Source organism: Kogia breviceps, chromosome 1, assembly GCF_026419965.1.
Source record: "Kogia breviceps isolate mKogBre1 chromosome 1, mKogBre1 haplotype 1, whole genome shotgun sequence".
Lineage (NCBI taxonomy): Eukaryota > Metazoa > Chordata > Mammalia > Artiodactyla > Physeteridae > Kogia > Kogia breviceps.
In genome coordinates this window covers 183,861,855-183,882,092 of record NC_081310.1, presented here as the reverse complement: position 1 = coordinate 183,882,092, position 20,238 = coordinate 183,861,855, and the positions used below count along the sequence as shown (strand labels likewise).

Genomic DNA, 20,238 nt, shown 5'->3' with positions numbered 1-20,238 from the left:
TTCAGAGAGTGGAAGAGTGCTGAGGGCTGGTGCCTTTGGGAGGGGGCTGTGTGGAGGAATTGAACCTGAGCCATGCTGTGATCGTTGGGTAGGCTTGGAGCAGAGGAGGTAGAAAAGATGAGAAGGGGAATGCATTTTAGGTGGGAGAAATGACAAGCTCAAAGGCTTAGAGGGAGAAATATACCAGATGTGTTTGGGAAATGAAATATGGATCAACGTAGTTGGAATAGTGAGCAGTTAACGAAAGGAAGCTTGGTCTAGCTTGGTAGGTTCTTAACCTCCAAGCTATGGGGTTTTGACTTTACTCTGAAGGTAATGGAGAGCTATGAAAGGTTTCTAAGATGTAGGCAGCATTGGTAAGTAACTTCAATTTAGTCTTTGACCTAAATATAGGTAGAAGAATAAGAAGGGATGCTGAATGACCAAAAGGGTAGATTATGCTGGTCATTTGCCTATTGCTCTAGGCCCTTATCTGCCTTTCTGTGCCCTGCTATGTATCAGAGAGAGACAAATGATATTTTCCAGACTCCCGAGCTAGCTGGTTTCTGTTTAGGTTTTGTCAATGAAGGGCACTGGAAGATGAAAGGAAGAGAGAATTGCCTCCCTTTCTGACTCTGGTTTCTTGTGGTGTCTTTGGCATCAGTGACAGCAGTACAGCTGAGCAGTATGGTGTTGGTGGTGGTGACAGCATTGGCTCTAGTGACAATGGCAGCAGTGGATCTGGGTGGTGCCTGTGGACACAGGAGCAACAACCTGTAAGTGCAGGCTCCCGGGCTCCTGCTCAGATAACTGGGCTCCAGCAACCAACAGGAACCTTAGGGATACTGTGCCCCGGGCTTCAGGTAACATGTTTGCACCTCTAGCCCAGAGTGGTAATGGCTTCCTGAAGTTAATAATCTTTGAGTAATCGCCCCTCTCCTCTTCTGCTCCTCCATCTCTTCTAATACTCTTGTAGCCAGTTTCTCTATTAAATTCTTCTGTCTGAAATACCTAGAACTGGTTTGCTTTCCTTTGATTGGATCCTGATTCATACAGTACCTAGTATACTTTCTTCACTTGGTTTCTACGACACCACACAGGGTTCCCCGCCCCATCCTAGTAAACACTCTTTTTCAGTCTCCCTTGCTGGCTGATTCTCCGTCTTCAACTTGACTCTTCATATTGGAGTGCCCTAGGGCATGAGAATGATTAGTGACTTTCATGTGAATAGTTAATTTTCCAGTCATCTAAACTTATCTGAATACAGCTCCAGCACCCAGGAACACAGGAATACTTTCTTTTTATTGATGGGGAAATTTAAGATTTCTTGCCCTAGGGACTATTTTATTCATACCATCTTGAGAGGTGATGCCACATGTTCCTTCTACCTCTGAAGCTGAGGCTAATCCCAGCTGAAGAGGAGTCAAAAAGGATTTGCTCACTTGTAGGACATTCACTCAGTAAAAAATAGGATTGTCCCCAGTCAAAACCCCACAATTCCAGCACTGGTCATCTCCTTTGCAGGTTCAGAAACTACTTTTTTGTTGAGCCCACCCTGAAATCAATCAAACTCAACAACATAGAGTATCCCAGTAAAATGCTTACACTTTTCAGATGTTAGCAATATAAAACGTAAACCACCATTTTAAATAATGAATTACTGCTGATGGGCATTAGTGGTTTTAAGATAACTAAAGTATCTCAACAATATCGAATGTTACAATCTATAAACATGGTGTATACCTCTCTGTTTAATTAGGTCTTCTTTAATTTGTCTTGGCAATGTTCCGTCAGAATTTTCAGCTTTATGGTCCTGCATGTGTTTTGTTAAAATTATGAAAATGAATTCTACAATTTTATATCTAACTTTTTTTTCTTAACATTACTTCCAAAGTATTCTATCATGTCCTTTAAGGGTTTTATTAACATTTGTGGGACTTCCCTGGTGGTCCAGTGGTTAAGACTCCACGCTTCTGCCGCAGGTGGCAATGGTTTGATCCCCAGTGGGGGAGCTAAGATCCTGCATGCTGCATGGTGCAGTCCCCCCCCCAAAAAAAAACCGTATTGGCTGCATAATCCAGGTGGCAACTTTTAAACCACTCATATTACTGGTTTTGCTTAATATCTTTCCTTAGTGATAATTTCTGCACCATGTTTCATTTTATTTTTTAGTTTTTTTAGTTTTTGTTGTTGTCGTCTTATCGCACCAAGTTTTATAACATCAGCTTTACTGTATTAAGCAGGTCCAGTGTTGCACTGAGCCCCTTGAGGAAAACAGCCTAGAGTAATTGCAGGCTCAGTTCCAAAGCCAACACTTCAGATAAAAAGATGTTTGAGTGCAAATGTCAGTTTACCTTGCATATTTTCCTAATCATGTAAGCAAGATTTTCTTGCCAACATTAGATGTGTTAGTCCATGATCTCTTAGCTACTTCATTGTGGTCAAAAAATCTTCTACATTTTGACCACATCAAACTTAAAAACTTTTGTGCATGAAAGGACACAATCCACAGAGAAAAAAGGCAACCTATGGAATGGGAAAAATTATTTGCAAATCATATGTCTGATAAGGGGTTATTATCTAGAATCAATAAAGAATTCCTAAAACGAACCAAAAAACCCCCAAATACCGCAACCAAAAAATAGACAAAAGACTTGAATAAACATTTCTCCAAAGATGAATACAAGTGGCCAACAAGCCTGTGAAAAGATGCTCAACATTACTAATCATCAGAGAAACGTAGATCAAAACCACAATGATATATCACCTCACACCTGTTAGAAAGGCTATAAAAAAAAATAAGAAGGGTTGGTGAGGATGAGGTAAAATTGGAACCCTTGTGTACTGTTGTCAAGATTGTGCAATGGGCTTCCCTGGTGGCGCAGGGGTTGAGAGTCCGCCTGCCGATGCGGGGGATGTGGGCTCGTGCCCCGGTCCGGGAAGATCCCACATGCTGCGGAGAGGCTGGGCTCGTGAGCCACGGCCGCTGGGCCTGCGCGTCCGGAGCCTGTGCTCCGCAACGGGAGAGGCCACAACAGTGAGAGGCCCGCGTACCGCAAAAAAAAAAAAAAAAACAACATTGTGCAATGGTGCAACTACAATGGAAAACAGTATGAAAGATCCTCAAAAAATTAAAAATAACACTACCCTGTGATCCAGCAATTCTCTTTCTAAATATATATACTAGAGAATTGAAAGGAGGGTCTCAAAGAGATATTTGTTCAATCATATATAGAGTAGCATTATTCACAACTTCCAAGAGGTAGGAGCAACCCAAATGTCTATCAACAGATGAATAAACAAAATATAATATATGCATACAATGGAATATTATGTAGCCTTAAAAAGAAAAGAAATCCTGTCACATGCTACAACATGGATGAAACTTGAGGATGTTATGCTGAATGAAATAAGCCAATCACAAAAAGGTAAATACTGTATGATTCCACTTATATGATGTATGTAAAGTAGTCCAATTCATAGAAACAGAAAGTGGAATGGTGGGTTCCAGGGGCTGGTGAGCAGGGGAAAAGGGGGGTTGTTTAATGAGTATAGAGCTTCAGATTTACAAGCTGAAAAAGTTCTGGAGATCTGTTTCACAACAGTGTGAAATATACATTGTTCTGAAAATATACATACACGTATATACAATATACATAATATACGAATATAGTTAATACGACTGAACTGTACACTTGAAAATGGTTAAGATGGAAAATCATATGTTAGGCTTTTTCACTACACACAAAAAAATAGTCTCCAATTTGCTATATTTCAAGGATTTTGCGGGGGAGCCCTACTGATTCAATCTTTACTCAAATCTAATCTTGAACTTAAATGTCTCTATAATACTCCATATTACTAGATGGCTGTGCTGAATTCCATCACAAAGAGTATAAACCCGCAATCATTCAATCAACAAGCATTTAGCGAGCTTCTTTCTGGTATGCGAGGTGGGCACCTGTTACATTCTGGAGTTACAGAGCTGAGTCAACAGTTTTTGCCCAGGAACTTACAGGCTTACCCTGTTGTGCTCTCTGATTCTGTTTGAAGCAAATCAGTACAGGCCATCCCTGACACATTCCTGGAGACCTGAATCATGTCCACTCCCTCTGTTGTGTTCAACTGCTGATAGAGTCCCGGGGATTAAACAGAACTCTCATGGGTAAGTGTACCTGGATGAGACTGTCTTCAAAACCCAACCAACTTAGGACAAGACTGACTTCTTCCAGAATACTCTGAATTTCTCCTGCCCATCAGAAGACTGGTAAGAATGATTCTTTGCAAATATGTGGCCAGCTGAACCTGACCTTCCCCATAGCCCTCTGATCATTGGTTTAATGCTCAAAATATAAGCCTCCCCATTATATATCTTCTTTCACACCATCGTCTGCATTCTGCTCTGGGTTGCCTCTTCCTACTGCTTTGCTCCCCTAAAGCCTCCCGCTGCATCCCCTGGAGCCTCATCCTATGCTAAGCAAACCCTCCCGGAGTGTGAGCTCCTCGTGGAAATTTCCCTCTACCTCTTGGCTAATAGAAACCCAGAGCTCCTGCGAGAGATTTCTCTGCAGCTCTCTCAAAAGGATACTATGCATTGCCCACATTTCGAACACCTGGGGTCAGAAGGTAGGTTAGCAGCCCTCCTTCCTTCCCAGTGCTACTTCTGAACTATTTCTAGTATGAAGGTGCTTGGTCCTACAACTACCGTATAATCTGGAAGCAGGGCTGTATACCCATCTCTGCCCTACTCTCTCCCCACTTCCTGGTCATCTCCTCTCAGCCACTGAAAACTTTTTGGAGGTGTTATCATTAAGAATGTGGGCTTTGGAGTCAGATGTTCCTGGGTTCCAGTCTCAGGTTTGCCACTTGCTGTGTGCTCTTGGGTAAAGCACTTAATATCTGAGCTTAAATGTTCTTGGATGTAAAATGGGATAGTAATAGTAACCACCTTGGAGAATAGTTACTGGCATTCGACAGTCATTCAGCTAAAAAGTGAACAGAAGAAAATAATTATAAATTGATATATGTTCTATGAAGAGTTTGAGACAGAATGAAGAACTATGATGGGAAGGGGGTTAGGGAATGAGGTGCCATTTAAGCTAAGACCTGAAGGAAGAGAAGGAGGATGAAATGAGATAAAGCAGGTGGAAGCAGTCAGTATGTGTCAGTGATGATTATTACCGTTAGCATTGCTCTAGTCAGCGCCTGGCTCTGAGGCTTCCTGAGTCTTCAGTGTCCATGTACATGACCCGTTCCACACCCATCCTGCTAATTCTCTTTTCTTTCCCCCACTTCCTAGAACTTTATTAAAGAAAAAGCAATGATGGTAAATCACTAGACCATCATCCATTTTCTGGGGTTTCTCCTTTGAAAATGTGACATTTGGTTTCCAAACATATGCCAGAGTGTACATGGTTCCCAATTGTACTAAGCAGGTGAGAAGCTGAAAGCCTACAATGTTCATCCTCCAACTTTCCCCAACCTGTGGTCTGTCTTTGGATCAGCAAGAATCGCCTGAACAGCCACTCTGGCTGCATTCTTTTTTTTTTTTTTTTTTTTGGCTGCATTCATTTTTGTCTGCAGCTCTCTGAGCTCTTCTATATGCACCAGAATTTGAGTAGCTTCATGGAGAACTGCACTTCCTGTGTCCAAACCAAGAATATGCTCGTCTAAAGCAACAGGCAAACCTTCTTTTGTTCGATTTCCTCCAGCAACTGCATCCTGTTCAGGAGCTCCTGGACCATAATGAGAATTGCCTCAATCGTTACCAGGTAATCACCGAGATGCTGAACTCAAAGGAGGTTACCGAAGCCTTTACCCCTGCCTTCCTAGCGGGATTATTTACATCCAAATGGATCAATGGCTCTGCATTTTTAGTTGCACTGTCTGCATGTTTTGCACCATCATGTCCAAGTCTTTGTATTTTTCAGCATTACCTGCATAGTCAAGTCTAACAGCTAAACCAAGAAGCCAGTCAATTGCTACTTGGCGATCTTGAAAACATGGCACTGAGATACCTTTCAAAGAACTTGGGTCAGTCGCTGCTGTGAACGCTTCTTAAATATTTCTGTCTTTAATCTCATAGTGTCTGGTTTTCTGGTCTTCAAGCCAAATAATTGTTTCTAAATTCTGTTTCATCTTTGCACTGTAGTTGGCAGGATTGCGGTGGTCCCAGCTTCTGGCTGTGGTCCCCCAGGCTTCAGCCAGGAGAGGAGAGGGGAAGAGGAGTGGGTGATTCAGGCACCAGCAATGTGCTGCTGAGAGCAGCCTGTTGGTTCTTTGACCTCCTCAACTCCAGTGACCTTCCCCTCTGTTCCACCTTAGGTACCCACCATAATGGCCACAGCCTGGACCTTGCATCATCATTTCTTAAATCTGGGACCACACCCTCTCATCCTTCCACATTTTTTTAACCCAGTTGCTCCCACAATACTTGTTCTTCAAATTTGTTAAAACTGCCAAGACCCTGGCCTCTCCGTTGTCTCCCTTTCTATTCAGTTCTAAGGTTCTAAGTTCCTTCCTGCCCAGGAAAGACCGAATGCCTTTACGTCTTTGCCAATCACTCCTCTTTTGCCCCACCGTCCTGTTATACCTGGATGCTGTTGGTGTTTGTGCCGTAACAAGTTCATGGTTTCTCTCTCAACTGGGACTTCACTGTTGCCTGGCAATCTTTCTGTACCTTCCTGATCAGCTTTCTCTTTCGTACTTTATTTTTTATTTATTTTTAACATCTTTATTGGAGTATAATGGCTTTACAATGGTGTGTTAGTTTCTGCTTTATAACAAAGGGAATCAGCTGTACATGTACATATATCCCCATATCTCCTCCCTCTTGCGTCTCCCTCCCACCCTCCCTCTCCCACCCCCCCTCTCCCACCCCTCTAGGTGGTCACTAAGCACCGAGCTGATCTCCCTGTGCTATACAGCTGCTTCCCCAAAATATGGAACGCTTCACGAATTTGAGTGTCACCCTTGCGCAGGGGCCGTGCTAACCTTCTCTGTATCGTTCCAATTTCAGTATATGTGCTGCTGAAGCGAGCACCTCTTTCATACTTTAAACTTAAACCTTCTTCATTCTCCTCAAACGTCTTCCCTATAGAATAGAAGGGGATATAGAACCTTTCCTGTGTTACTCTCTTGTTGTCCTGACAACCCACAGCTGTATAGCAGAGGCTACCAGAGCTCTGCCCATGTCACCTTGGATTCCTTCATTGTCTGGGGGCATACCAGCACCCCCATGTGCCTTCACTCCCCACAGCCAGCACTTCTGTCTCTTGTCTGAGGACTGCCCTCAGGCTGCCTGAATCAATCACTCAGCCTGCACAGAAAACCGGAGGTGGCCAGGAATTTTCATCCTCCCCACCTCCACCCACAAAGGACAGCTCTTAACCTTTGACTGCCGGGTTCGGGAGTATAAAAACCCCGGCAAACTCGCCCCATGCCTGGATGACTCTGAGGTGTGGGAGTTCCCCAGGGGGATGAACCCAAGTCAGGGCGCTCTGCGTGGCACTTTGCTGTCATGGCGTTCTTGCCTGGCCCCCTTCCCTTCCTGCTTTCCTTTCCCGATTCCCTTCAGGTTGTTCCTGAGAATGCTTCCTAAAATAGGTCATTGCCCAGGAATCCTCATCTCACCTGCACCTGGCTTTTCCTCCTTCTTCTCGTGGAGGAAGAGATGCCTCCCCTTTAATATGTCCCCAGGTATTAGCCCTCGCTCCCCTTCCTTAGCCTTCTGAGGTAGGAGGTAGATGGGCTCCTGGGCTGGAGAGCTCGTGTTTGTCAAGTGAACTAAAATGGAAGCTTTGTTTTCCCCCAGACACTCCAAGGACAAAGCTAGCGGCAGAAGCTGAGCTCTGCTGGAATAAAGAAGTAAGATGACCACTGCTGAGGTCAGGGAAACTCCCCCGACTGCACAGGAGCAGAAAGACTCCTTGGGGGTCAAAAAGGAGGGGGCGCCACCCCATAATAAGGGTGGACATACCGTCACAGGCCTCTGCTGTGGGATCCGTCTCAGCGAAAAGTTGAGCACACATGTTGGGGAGGATCCTAGGCCCAGTCAGGTGTGAAAAAAGAAACAAGATAATTGGCCAAAGGTAAACAAAGACCCAGAAGGACTGCCCTACACGAGTGATTCAATCACCTGTTTACTGCGCTCCTCCTCATTAGGAAGGAGGCCCACACCCTTTCTCTCTGGGTGTGTATTTCAGCCTTGCTTCAGTCTTTTTTTTTTTTTCTTTGCGGTAAGCGGGCCACCCACCGTTGTGGCCTCTCCCGTTGCGGAGCACAGGCTCCGGAGGCAAAGCCTCAGCGGCCATGGCTCACGGGCCCAGCCGCTCCGCGGCATGTGGGATCTTCCCGGACCGGGGCACGAACCCGTGACCCCTGCATCGGCAGGCGGATTCTCAACCACTGCGCCACCAGGGAAGCTCCTTGCTTCAGTCTTAAACTCTTTCTCTGTGTGCTCTCCCACTTGTTGCGCTGTGTCTCTAATAGTAAACTCTGTAGTCGTTTTTACAGTTTCTGTGTCCTTGAAACATTCTTGCTTTCAAACGGGGGCAAGAGCCAGGCCCACTTTACTTCCAGCCTCTAGCCCTTGGTGGTCTAGTGGTTAAGATTTCTGGTTTTCATCCAGGCTACTCAGGTTCAACTCCTGGGCAGGGAACTAAGATCTCTCTTTGGGCCCCCTCACTGCTGTCTCAAACTCCTAGATGAAGGTGTGGTGGTGTTGGTTCCTTCTGAGGCTTGTAAGGAAAAAAACTGTTGCCTCCCTCTCTCCTAGCTTCTAATGGTTTGCTGGCAATCTTTCATGTTCCTTGGCTTGCTGCCTTTATCTTTACATGGCATTCTCTCTGTGTCCAAATTTCCCCGTTTTAGAGGGACACCAGTCATGTTGGATTAGGGCCAATTCTCACGATCTCTTTTTAACTTGATTACCTCTGGAAACACCCTATCTCCAAATAAAGGCACATTCTGAGGTAATGGAGAGGAGGGTATCAACATATAAATTTGGGTGAGACACAGTTCAAACCATAATACCACCTCTATGCTCCCAAGCCCAGGTAGCTCTCCCAAACTTTAGATATGCATAGTCAGCAGCTACCAGATTGCTCCACTTGAATGCCCCACAAAGCTATGTTTTCTGGATTCTTGGTACTTTTTGCTCTGTTTGGGGGGATTTCCAGCCTCATCGGTCCCTTTTCCTCAGAAAGGTGTTTCCTAGTCTTTTTTGTGGTCAGGCTTAGGCCTGTGAGCTATTCTCCACCAATGGGACTCACCCATATGAAACTTTGATTCAGAAGGGCACAATTTGAGGAAGGAGGCTTGGCGTGGAAACCATTTTCCTGGCAGTGGCGGAGATGAATTGCTTTCAGGGATACAGCATTTTCAAGTTGAGCTGAGCTCTTGATGCACAAGTGATAGCATTCCCGGTGTGGCGGTGGTTCGAATCAAATGGAGATTCTGGTTGAAATGCAGATGACGGCGTTAGCACATCATGGTGGCAACTGCAGTAGCCAGTAGCAGAAGCAGCAGTTTCTTCATCAGGCCAGGTTTTCGGTTTTCAGTCCTTTTCTTGGAAGCTTAATCTTGAGCCAGTTTCTTCAGTTTCACACAGATTCTGTGGGCTATTGAGATTATTTTAAATATATTTATTTTCTCTGTAATCAGCCAGGATCAGCTTCTGTTGCTTACAATTAAGAACCCTGATGCATGTAGACTTTTGTAGTTTAAGGTGGTTTCTGGAAGTCACAGGCCCTAATCTGTGGAATCGACTGAGTGGAGGAGAATGGTAGTTAATGAGGTCCTAAGGGCTGCAGCCTGGAAAGCTGGTGGGCTTTGTTATGCAGTGGCATTCAATCATACTGTTTTTTGCTACTGGTTGGGACAGAGCCATGCCAATCAGGGCTAGAGGAAATGGTAGAAAACATTTAAAAGTTTGCTGTGTACTGATTTCCTGCCCCTTTTGGCAAAGTCCTCCAAAAGACATTTTCCATTAAGAAGTATCTGCCAGTTCAAGGGAGTAGGTTTACCAGCAAAGAGGGCATTGGGCATTTTCTTCCCCACTCCAGCCCTCCCCCATCTTTTATTTTGGATTGTCCCAAGACAAAGACCTTTAAGTGAGAAGCAGGTTGGCAGAATACAAAGTTAAAAAATCAGGTCTTCAGACTTAAATCTGTAGGGGAGGCAGAATTGTATCTCTATTCTCGCAGGGTCTCTGGCTGGGCCTGAGAATTAAATTGACTAAGATTAACAGGAGAAAAGCATATGGATTTTTATGTGGACATTTCCCATAGAAAAATGAAGACCTCCCTCCCCTTGACCTCCCCCCGCCCCGAACACCCCCCCTCCCACCAAAAGCAGAAAGGCCCAAGTGTCTATAAACTTAGTTGAACAAAGACTAGCGACTGTGGAAAAGTAAAACATATGGGGAGACCAAGGTAGGATGAGTTGTTTTAAAAAGGTCTGTTTGTGTAGATTTCTCCTGTTTCCACCCCCATCTCTGGTGGTAAGAATGTTTCTTTCCCCCTGGCATCTTGCACTAGGGAGTTATTTATCTCCTGCTTTCAGGAAGAAAAGTGCAGTGGGTAGGGGGTGGGCACAGGTGGTCAGTGTCCTTCCTGTACCTGCTGCTTTTCAAATGTCTTTAGCTCAAAATAATCCTTATGGCAAAGTAGCATATTTGGGGTTGGCATATTCTGCCAATTTTCAGCTCTGGAAAAGAGCTGGGCAAGATCTTTTGATGAGGGTTATTCATAGAACTGAAACAAATAGAGGAAGCCTGCTAAGATCTTGAAGGTTTGGATTATCAAAGAATCCCCCAGGCTGTTCAGTACAGCCTGTGAAACCCCTAAGGCATTGATGGGACCTGATCTATCTGAGCAGCAGTGTCTGCTGAAGCTTGACAGCCTCCAGGAAGGGTGTTCTTCTCAGTGCCCGAATCAGGCGCAGCCGCAGTGATAGGGAGAGTAGGATAAATAAATGTATTTTAACAAAAAATTCCACTAGGGGATTGAAGACAGAGGGGATTTTAAGGGAGTTTGGGAGACTGTTGTAGGCTAATGACCACTCAAGAAAAGAATCCAGTAACCTAGTAACAATCTACGCTACCTTGAAGGAAGACCAGGCACATTCGAGCACCAGGCACACTTCAAGCCACAAACCTGAACTATAAGACAATAGATATGGGGTCTGAATCTTGTTACATGAAGTCAGGGACTTAATGGTCCTTGAAGAGTAGCATTTCTGCCTGTAGCCAACATAGGAATAGAGGTGAAAGGGGGAAAAAACGAAGTGAAAGGAGACATTATACTGAAACCTGGGATGAATGACCAGATTTTAGTATAGGTTACCACCCTTCTGCTAATATACATATGTTTTAAATGGTGCCATGGCAGTCCCGGTTAGACCATATAGGGTTTAAGGAGGAACTAATGATATAAGCCTTGATATCTACACCCAAATGAGGAAGAAGGTGGTCTTCTCCCCCCTCCCCACTTTTCTTTTGCTTATAAAAATAAAGTCCTCTCAGTCCTCAGGGTAGAGCCTTCTTGCCTGCCTGCTTGTATCTCTCACAAGCGTCCCGTGCTAACAAACTTACTATTTGCTGCTTTGCCTCTTGCTGAATTCTTTCTGCTCTGAGACAAAGAACCTGAGCTTCAGTAAGTCCAGACACCAGGTGAGTGGTTTCAAGTAAAAGACAGTAGAGGGACTTCCCTGGTGGCTCAGTGGTTAAGAATCCGCCTGCCAATTCAGGGGACACGGGTTTGGTTCCGGGAAGATCCCACATGCTGTGGAGCAACTAAGCCCATGCACCACAACTACTGAGCCCGTGTGCCACAGCTACTGAAGCCCACACGCCTAGAGGGTTCTGGGATGTTTTTGCTTTTCTAACAGTTTCCTCATGTTTTCACCTCCTTCGTCTTCTGCTTGTCTGGAATGTAGTTGCTGGAGTTGGAATAGCCTGTAGGTGACCAGGACACACAGGCAGGGGGTGAAGCCCTACATGGTAATGTTGGCAACTGGAAAGACAGAAGGAACATGGCTTCCTGATGGCAATGGGGTACAACTGTACCAGCTCTGGACTGTTTACCTCTGGGCTTGTTATATGGCAAAAGGGAACCCCCATAGCCTTGGTTTTTTGTTTTTTTTGCAGCTGAACACTTTTTTTTTTTTTTTGCGGAACGCAGGCCTCTCACTGTTGTGGCCTCTCCCGTTGCGGAGCGCAGGCTCAGCGGCCATGGCTCACGGGCCCAGCCGCTCCGCAACATGCTGGATCCTCCGGGACCGGGGCACGAACCGCGCCCCCTGCATCGACAGGCGGACTCTCAACCAATGCGCCACCAGGGAAGCCCTGAACACATTTTTAAATTGATACACATCCAAAATGAAACTCATCACTTTCTCCCTGAAATCCACTTCCCTTCCTGTGTTCCCTGCTTGGTTCCCTTGACCACCATCTACTCAGAAATCAGCATGCAACTCTTGACTTCTAGCCTTTATTTGCCCCTCCCCTGATACCTAATAAATTTATTAGTTTTATTGTTTCAATTTTTAAATCTCTCCCTATTACAAGTTGAATTGTGTCCCCCTAAAAGCTATGTTAAACTCCTAGATCCCAGAACCTCAGAATGGGACCTTATTTGGAAATAAGGTCGTTGCAGATGTAATTAGTTAAGATGAGATCATGCTGAAGCAGGGCGGATCCTTAATCCAATACAACTGGTGTCTATAGAATATGATGTGAAGAGACAAAGACCCACAGGGAGAACACAGAGGCAGAAATTGGAGAGATACAGCTGCAAGCCAAGGAACACAAGGATTGATGGCCCCACCAGATGCTAAGGCGAAGGAAGGAAGATTCTACCCAGAGTCTCATAGGGAGCTGAGCCCTGCTGACACCATGATTTTGGACTTCTAGCTTCCAGAACTGTGAGAGAATACATTTCTGTTATTTAAGCTGCCAAATTTGTGGTACTGAGACAGGCTGGGACCTGGGACACTTTTGCCGCAGTGCTGCATTGCTTGCACCTGACACACCTCTCCTTGAGCAACAAAATACAAAGAAACTATAAGGGACTAAAAATAACTGCCTGCATGGGCAGCTGGGACAAATTCTGGACCCAAAAGATACAAAGAGACCGAAAAACCCAAATGCCACTTTTGAAGAGCCTGGAGAAAAAACAGGGTGTCGGGAGCAAAAGCAGCGCATGCACCCTGCACACAATACCACCTGAGCCACCCTTCTGGCCCGACCTCTGGACGCATCCCTACCCTCACCCCATGTAAGAAACAAGCTCTCCACCACCTCGGTGATGGAGCAAGCAAGGGAACCTACTGTTTGCTCTCACTCCCCCCTGCTGCAGCAGAGGAGCCAATAAAGCCGTGCCTGAATTTCTTGTCTTTCCTCTAGTCAATTTCTACTGCTTGGGGAAGGCCAAGAACCTTGTTCCGTAACAGTACTTTGTTACAGCAGCCTCAGGGTACTTATACACGCCCTAATGCATTCGCACTCTACCGAGTCACCAGACTTGTTTTGCTGCAAGAGCCTCTGAACCGGTCCCCCAGCTTCCAGTGTTGCTTCCTTTCCATTGCTGCCCAACATAACAGCCTGAATGAGCTCTATAACGTTCAAATTACTCACCTGTTTACACACGTTTCAATGGCTTCCCGGTACTCTAAAGATAAATTCTGAACTCCCTTACCTGATACAAAAGGCCCTGTGTGCCTTTCTGGCACCAGCTAGTCCCATGCTTTCCAGCTACTTTCCATGCCTGCAAAATTCTCCCAATGTTCCTACCCTGTTTGACCTCTGGTCTTTAATTCCCATTAGATGTCTCTTCTCCCAAGAAGCTGTCCTCTACTCTCGCAACACTCACAGTGCCCCTGCTCTATGCTCCCTTAAAGCCTGTTTCTTCCTTCATCAGAGCATGGGTCCCCTTTGTTACAATGCGCCTGCTTGTCTATCTACCTCCCTAGTCTGCAAGCTCCCGGGAGCAGGGACTGTGTCTTCCCCAGCATGAGAGCATCAGTGACCAGCAGTGACCGCCCCATTTCCGGTGCTCAATATATTGGATTGAGGGGAGCAGAGGGCTGACTGCTTTTATTGTCTTTCCCCTGAGTTTCAGATTTTGAAAGATTTTAACCAGTAAGCACAATTCATTCCTTAAGTTAACCTATTGGGTCTTATCAGGGGATTGATTCATGCACGGTTTTCTTTTCTTTCTTTCATTCTTTTTAATATTGAAGATTGCTTGAAGAACTTCTAAACTGTTTTCTTTTTGAGGAATAACTTGGGGGCCTAACAATACTGGTTTTTGAATCTAGTCAATCTCCCTCCATTCAATAGAAAAGGGAACTGAGGCCCCGAGAGGTGAGATGACTTGCCTGAGGTTGCAGTGGGTTAGTAATATCACCAGGTTAAAACTCAAGTTTTCTGACTTCTATCCAGGATTCTCTCTGCTCTTTCACAATAGTGAAGCCCATTGTGTGTTGGTGCAATGTTTAACAACGGCTCTCTAGGGGAAACAAAAAAGAGCCTCTTTTGAAAGCATTTGTCTGTTTCTGCTGTGTAAATGCTTTCATCTTGGCTAATTGCAAGTTTCCTCTGTGAAGTCACTGAACAGGAGAGTGGGTTCAAGCAGGCTCCAAACTCCACGCTCTCTGCTTTCTTAAAGGTTTGTAGCTGGAGGCTTCAGCCCCTCAGAAAGTGGCCGTTGCCAGAACATGATAAATTCTGGCAATGAAGTGATGTAAATGGCTATAGATAAAAGTACGGGATCCCAAAGGAATGACCTGCTGAAAATATGACACGATGGAAAACTCATATGAATAGAAAGTGCTGTTCATTGTCATGTGTTGGAACCAAAAGCCAGTGATAACCTCTGCAAACACGAGTTTAATGAAATAGAAATACAAGTCCCGAAACAGTCCCACCTCCCCTCCGTAGCTTTTCTGATTTATCTCAGGCAGAAATAATTCCTCCTTCCTTAGTAGTTCCCATATATTTATAATCAGTTGCTTTTTATTTAGATTTGCCAACAGAATGTATCCAAAGTCCCTAGCTTGGCAAAGAGGCCATTTACCAAATGAATTTTCAAAGGAGGTGGGGTGGGGCGGCAGGAGGAACACAGGCAGTGGGGCTTGTCAGCTCTGGGTTCAACTCCTGTCCCACTACTTAATGCTCTGCGGCCTCAGGCCAGTGTTCTGACCTCAGTTTGTTCATTCTTGTATACATTCCTTGTAAGGTTGACACAGGATGAAACAATATAAGACATGTCAGGTACTTAACATGCCACCTGGCACATTCTAAGAAGGCAAGAAATACCTGTTCTCTCCTTTGACACGTTAAACATTCCCTGCCTGTACAAATCGTCTGTAAATTAAAAAACATTTTTTTAATTAATTAATTTTATTTTTTTTGGCTGTGTTGGGTGTTCATTGCTGTGCGCGGGCTTCCTCTAGCTGTGGTGAGCCGGGCTTACTATTTGTTGCGATTCGCGGGCTTCTCACTGCGGTGGCTTCTCTTGTTGCAGAGCACGGGCTCTAGGTGCGCGGGCTTCAGTAGTTGTGACACATGGGCTCGTAGTTGTGGCTTGCGAGCCTAGAACGCAGGCACAGTAGTTGTGGCACACGGGCTTAGTTGCTCTGCGGCATGTGGGATCTTTCCAGACCACGGCTCGAACCCGTGTCGCCTGCATTGGCAGGCAGATTCTTAACCACTGCGCCACCAGGGAAGTCCTCGTCTGTACATTTTTAAGACCTTGTTTTCCTATGAATTAATTAGTTCATTTGCTCAGTCTCCTAACAAATATTTAGAGAGAGAGAAATGCCTCTGTGCGTCAAATCTGATTCCATTGTCTTTAATATCTAGTGGTTTTGCAGAACGTGGACACAAGTAAGTTCTTGGACTCGGGTCAGGGTAGCAAGTAAGAACCCAGGAAAGTTGATTTTAAATGTGGACCAAAGTGCAGAAGGGTGGTAATGAGGAACCTGTTCACGATTAAGCCTCACTAAATGAAGACTCTAACAGTGAGTTGCCGTAGTGGAACCCCACTAAGGGCTGGGCACCTACCTCAAGCCTTAAACCCACTCCTTTAACCCTCCCATTAACCCCACAGTGGTGGAATTATCCCCATTTTGCTGATGAGAAAGCTATGTACAGAGAAGTCCATGCTGTCATGTTCCTTGTGCACTTCTACTATGTGCCAGGCACTGTTCTAGGCACTGGTGAGAAAGCATGGACAGATGAAAATCCCCACCCTTGTGGAACTGACATGAACAAGACAACAAACAAGATGAATAAGTGAAATATCTCATATGTCAGGTGGTGCCAAGTGCCATGAAGAAAAATCAAGCAGAGCAGGCGTCTGGGGCAGGGGAGGCTGCAGTTTGATGTAAGGTTACTGGGAAAGGTCTCAGGGAGAAGGTGACCTCCGGGCAAAGAGGGGAGGGAGTGGGCCAAGTAGATAACTGGCTCAGAAACTTGCCTGAGGTTACTAGGAAGTGTCACTGGACACTGGAAGGGCTGTTTGTCAGGCTCTAAAGCCAGGGCTCTCATTTCATCAGGCCTCTCTTTGCAAAAAGCAGCGCTGCTGTTCTCCAAGCAGGCTGTGTGTGTGTACAAGTCTGTCTGTCTGTGCACATGTTATATTTCCCTGGGGCTGATCCTGTGGGCCCCCCCACCCCCCCAGCTTCCCTGACAGCTCCCAGGGCCTCAGGCCTCACATTATTGGTTTTCATGGAAACTTGGCAACTTTCTCCCCCTCCCTCCCCCACACCCTTTGCCCTGCACCACATTCCAATGGCTTTATTTGTGTGCCTTGGAGCCTGGCCAGGGCTGGGCCTGGGACAGGTTGCCATGGCGATCTCCCACTCCTTCCAGATAGAACTTCTCAAGGATGTTGCCTTCGGGCCTGAAATAGTTCAGGCCTGCTCTCCGCCACAGCAGGAAGAGCTGAGTTAGGAAACCCCTTTCAATCAGCTTTTGAACTTGCACAAACCCAACCCTGGGTGAGAAAGACTTCTGGGGGGTGTTCTCCAGGGCACCCCAGATTCGGGATTGGGAATGGTTTTCCTTGGGATACTGGAATAACTACTATCAGTTGTTACATACCAGGTGCTGTATTCAGAGCCTGCCTCTGAGACCTGCAGAAACAGAACAGTTTTGTTTTTTTGTTTTTTTTTTTTTTTGGTGGTACGCGGGCCTCTCACCACTGTGGCCTCTCCCATTGCGGAGCACAGGCTCCGGATGCGCAGGCTCAGCGGCCATGGCTCACGGGCCCAGCCGCTCCGCGGCATGTGGGATCCTCCCGGACCGGGGCACGAACCCGTGTCCCCTGCATCGGCAGGCGGACTCTCAACCACTGCGCCACCAGGGAAGCCCAGAACAGTTTTTTAAAAGCCCAACTTTACTGATGAATCTGCATCCAATAAAATGCACCCATTTTAAGTGCATGGTTCAATGAGATTTGACAGTGTATATACACTTGGATAATGACCACTACAATTAAGATATAAAACTTTTCCATCACCCCCCAAGGTTTCTTTCTGCTGCTGTGCAGTTATCCTCCCCCCTCCCCAACCCCTGGTCCCAGGCAGCCACTGATCTCCTGTCACCAGGGATTCATTTTGCCTTTTCTAGAAGTTCATGTAAATAGAACCATCTAGTATGTGCACTTTTGTGGTGAGTGTCTTTTTTTTTTTTTTTTTTTTTTTTTTTTTTTTTTTTGCGGTACGCGGGCCTCTCACCGCTGCGGCCTCTCCCGTTGCGGAGCACAGGCTCCGGACGCGCAGGCGCAGCGGCCACGGCTCACGGGCCCAGCCGCTCCGCGGCACGTGGGATCTTCCCGGACCGGGGCACGAACCCGTGTCCCCTGCGTCGGCAGGCGGACTCTCAACCACTGCGCCACCAGGGAAGCCCTGTGGTGAGTGTCTTTTGTTCAGCATAATGTTTTTGAGATTCATCTGTGTGGCTGCCTGTTTATTCCTTTTTATTGCTGGTGCTATTGTATGGAGTGACTGTAACAGAGAACAAACGTGACTCCATATTGGATCTAGTCCTTTAGCGCTAACCCTTGAGCTCTGTGGCCTGTGCTTAGTCATGCTGGCTCTGCACCTTTGTGAAAGAATGTTGTCTGCAGCCTGAAATATACAGGATAGCCCATCCTCAAGGCTCTGACCTTTAAAGGTGTAACACTTTTCCATTCATATAGACATGAAAAGTTGCAGAACAGAGAATAACATTTGTCTTGTGGGAGGTTTATAGGAACATCGTGACCTGACCTACAGGGACAGCTGCAGAAACAAAGGATTCCAGCACCAAGAAGTTTGCAGCAACCAGCTACCTCCTCCCCCACCCCACCCCACCCCCCACCCTCCCCTTTTAGTATGAAAGAAGGCTGAATGCTAACTCCGGTAAGCTGGTTCTTTGGGACACTAGACTTACTGATCTCCTGGCTTTCTGAGTAAATTCACTCTTCCTTGTCCCAACAAGTCGTCTCTTGATTTGCTGGCCTGCTGTGTGGTGGGCAGTACAAGCTTGGACTCCGTAACATGACCACAGCTTGGCCATTCTCTTGCGGATAGACATCTGGGTTGTTTTCCGTCTTTAGTTATTGCAGATAAAATTGTTATATACATTTGTGTATAAATCTTGTGTGAACATATACTTTAACCTCTTCTGGGTAACACTGGGAATGGAATGGCTGGGTCATGTGGTTAAATACTGTTTAACTTTAGAAGAAACTGCCACATAGCATGCTTTGAGGTAGCATTGACTGGGTGCAATTGGTTTTGCTCACAGGGACTAGAACTAGTGAAACCGAGCTCCCCTAAAACCAAGTTCCCATGCTGGGTTTATGATTAACCTCTCATTCAAAACTGTATTCCCTTTATTATCCCACCCCCTTCCCCTCAGGATTGAGGAGTATCAAAGAAAAAGCAGGGATTGAAAATGAGCAGGATTCTGTGGGGCCTTCCCAGGTGCAAAAGCCCCTCTGTGTCCCCTTTTTCTTTTCTTTCTTTCTTTTTTTTTTTTTTGCGGTACACGGGCCTTTCACCGCCGTGGCTGAGCACAGGCTCCAGACACGCAGGCTCAGCGGCCATGGCTCTCGGGCCTAGCAGCTCCGCGGCATGTGAGGTCTTCCCGGACCGGGGCACGAACCCGTGTCCCCTGCATCGGCAGGCGGACTCTCAACCACTGCGCCACCAGGGAAGCCCAGGCAACTTGCTTTTCTGCCCCATTTTCCACTTCTGAATATCCACTACTGTCCGGGAGAAAGGAAGGCAAAAAGAGGAACACATATCTGCTGTGTCTGCTCTCTCTGGGCACTAGACATACTTTTCTTATTTAATCCTCCCAAACACTTGGCAAGTTCTGCGTTCTTCATCCAGTCTTTGAGACCAAAAGTATTTTAATGAATAGTTGTAGATAATCGTCTAAGGAGGGTGTTAGGTGGAGTCACTGCTCTTCATAAGAAAGGAATAGCTGGACCTGGGGGGTAAGGCTGGAGGGTGAAGAGGGGCTGGAAGATGTAAGTGAGAGAGACAGAGAGAGGAACAACTGTAGCAGCTGCTAAAGGGAGAGGAATTTGAAGGAAGAGCTGAAGGCTGTAGAATATGCCACCACAAAATATGACTGTAGGCGTTTAGGCCATGCCACGCCCCAAAGTATGCTGCTTTGATATATCTATTATTTTGAACTGTAGGCATTTGATAAACAACAAAAGCATGGAGAGGCTTTCTCTGAACTCCCCTATCTGCCTAAAGATAAATCCTCCTAAAGGAACTCAGATATCATAAATCCCCTCCCTGGGAATTTCATTAAGGGGAAGATTCATTCTTATCATAGGAAAGGAGACTGGATGTCAATACCACACCCAGGTAACTTTGTCACAAACTATCTTATCTCCCATATATTCTACTAAGAGCCCATTCATCTTTCCCCCAAATTGCATACTCTCCCCTAAGAGGCCTACATTCCCTTACCTCTTTCCCTATTAACATAGTATTTAATCCTGAATTCTAAAGCCACCTCTTTGGGGCGCTCATTTTTCCTGGGTATCTCCCATGTATACATGAGCCATACATGTCAATAAACTTCTGTTCGCTTTTTTCTTTTATGCTTTTCTCTATTTTTTACTACAAGGGTCTCAGCTAAGAACTCATAAGTGTAAAAGGAAAATTATTTTTCCTCCCCTACAAAGTCAAGATTTTGGGGAAGTTTTGCTATGTGATGTGTACTATAATTCCAGGAAAAATACTCAT

General features: G+C 45.8%; 1 non-coding gene and 1 pseudogene across 1 annotated transcript; both read right to left on the bottom strand.

Annotated features, from left to right (window-relative positions):
- Positions 1-5,439: 5,439 nt before the first annotated feature.
- On the bottom strand, positions 5,440-7,218 carry LOC131740265 (RNA transcription, translation and transport factor protein pseudogene; annotated as a pseudogene).
- Positions 6,915-7,021, bottom strand: LOC131746672 (U6 spliceosomal RNA). Its single transcript, XR_009332609.1, has one exon. It is a non-coding gene; the product is annotated as a U6 spliceosomal RNA (small nuclear RNA).
- Positions 7,219-20,238: the final 13,020 nt, after the last annotated feature.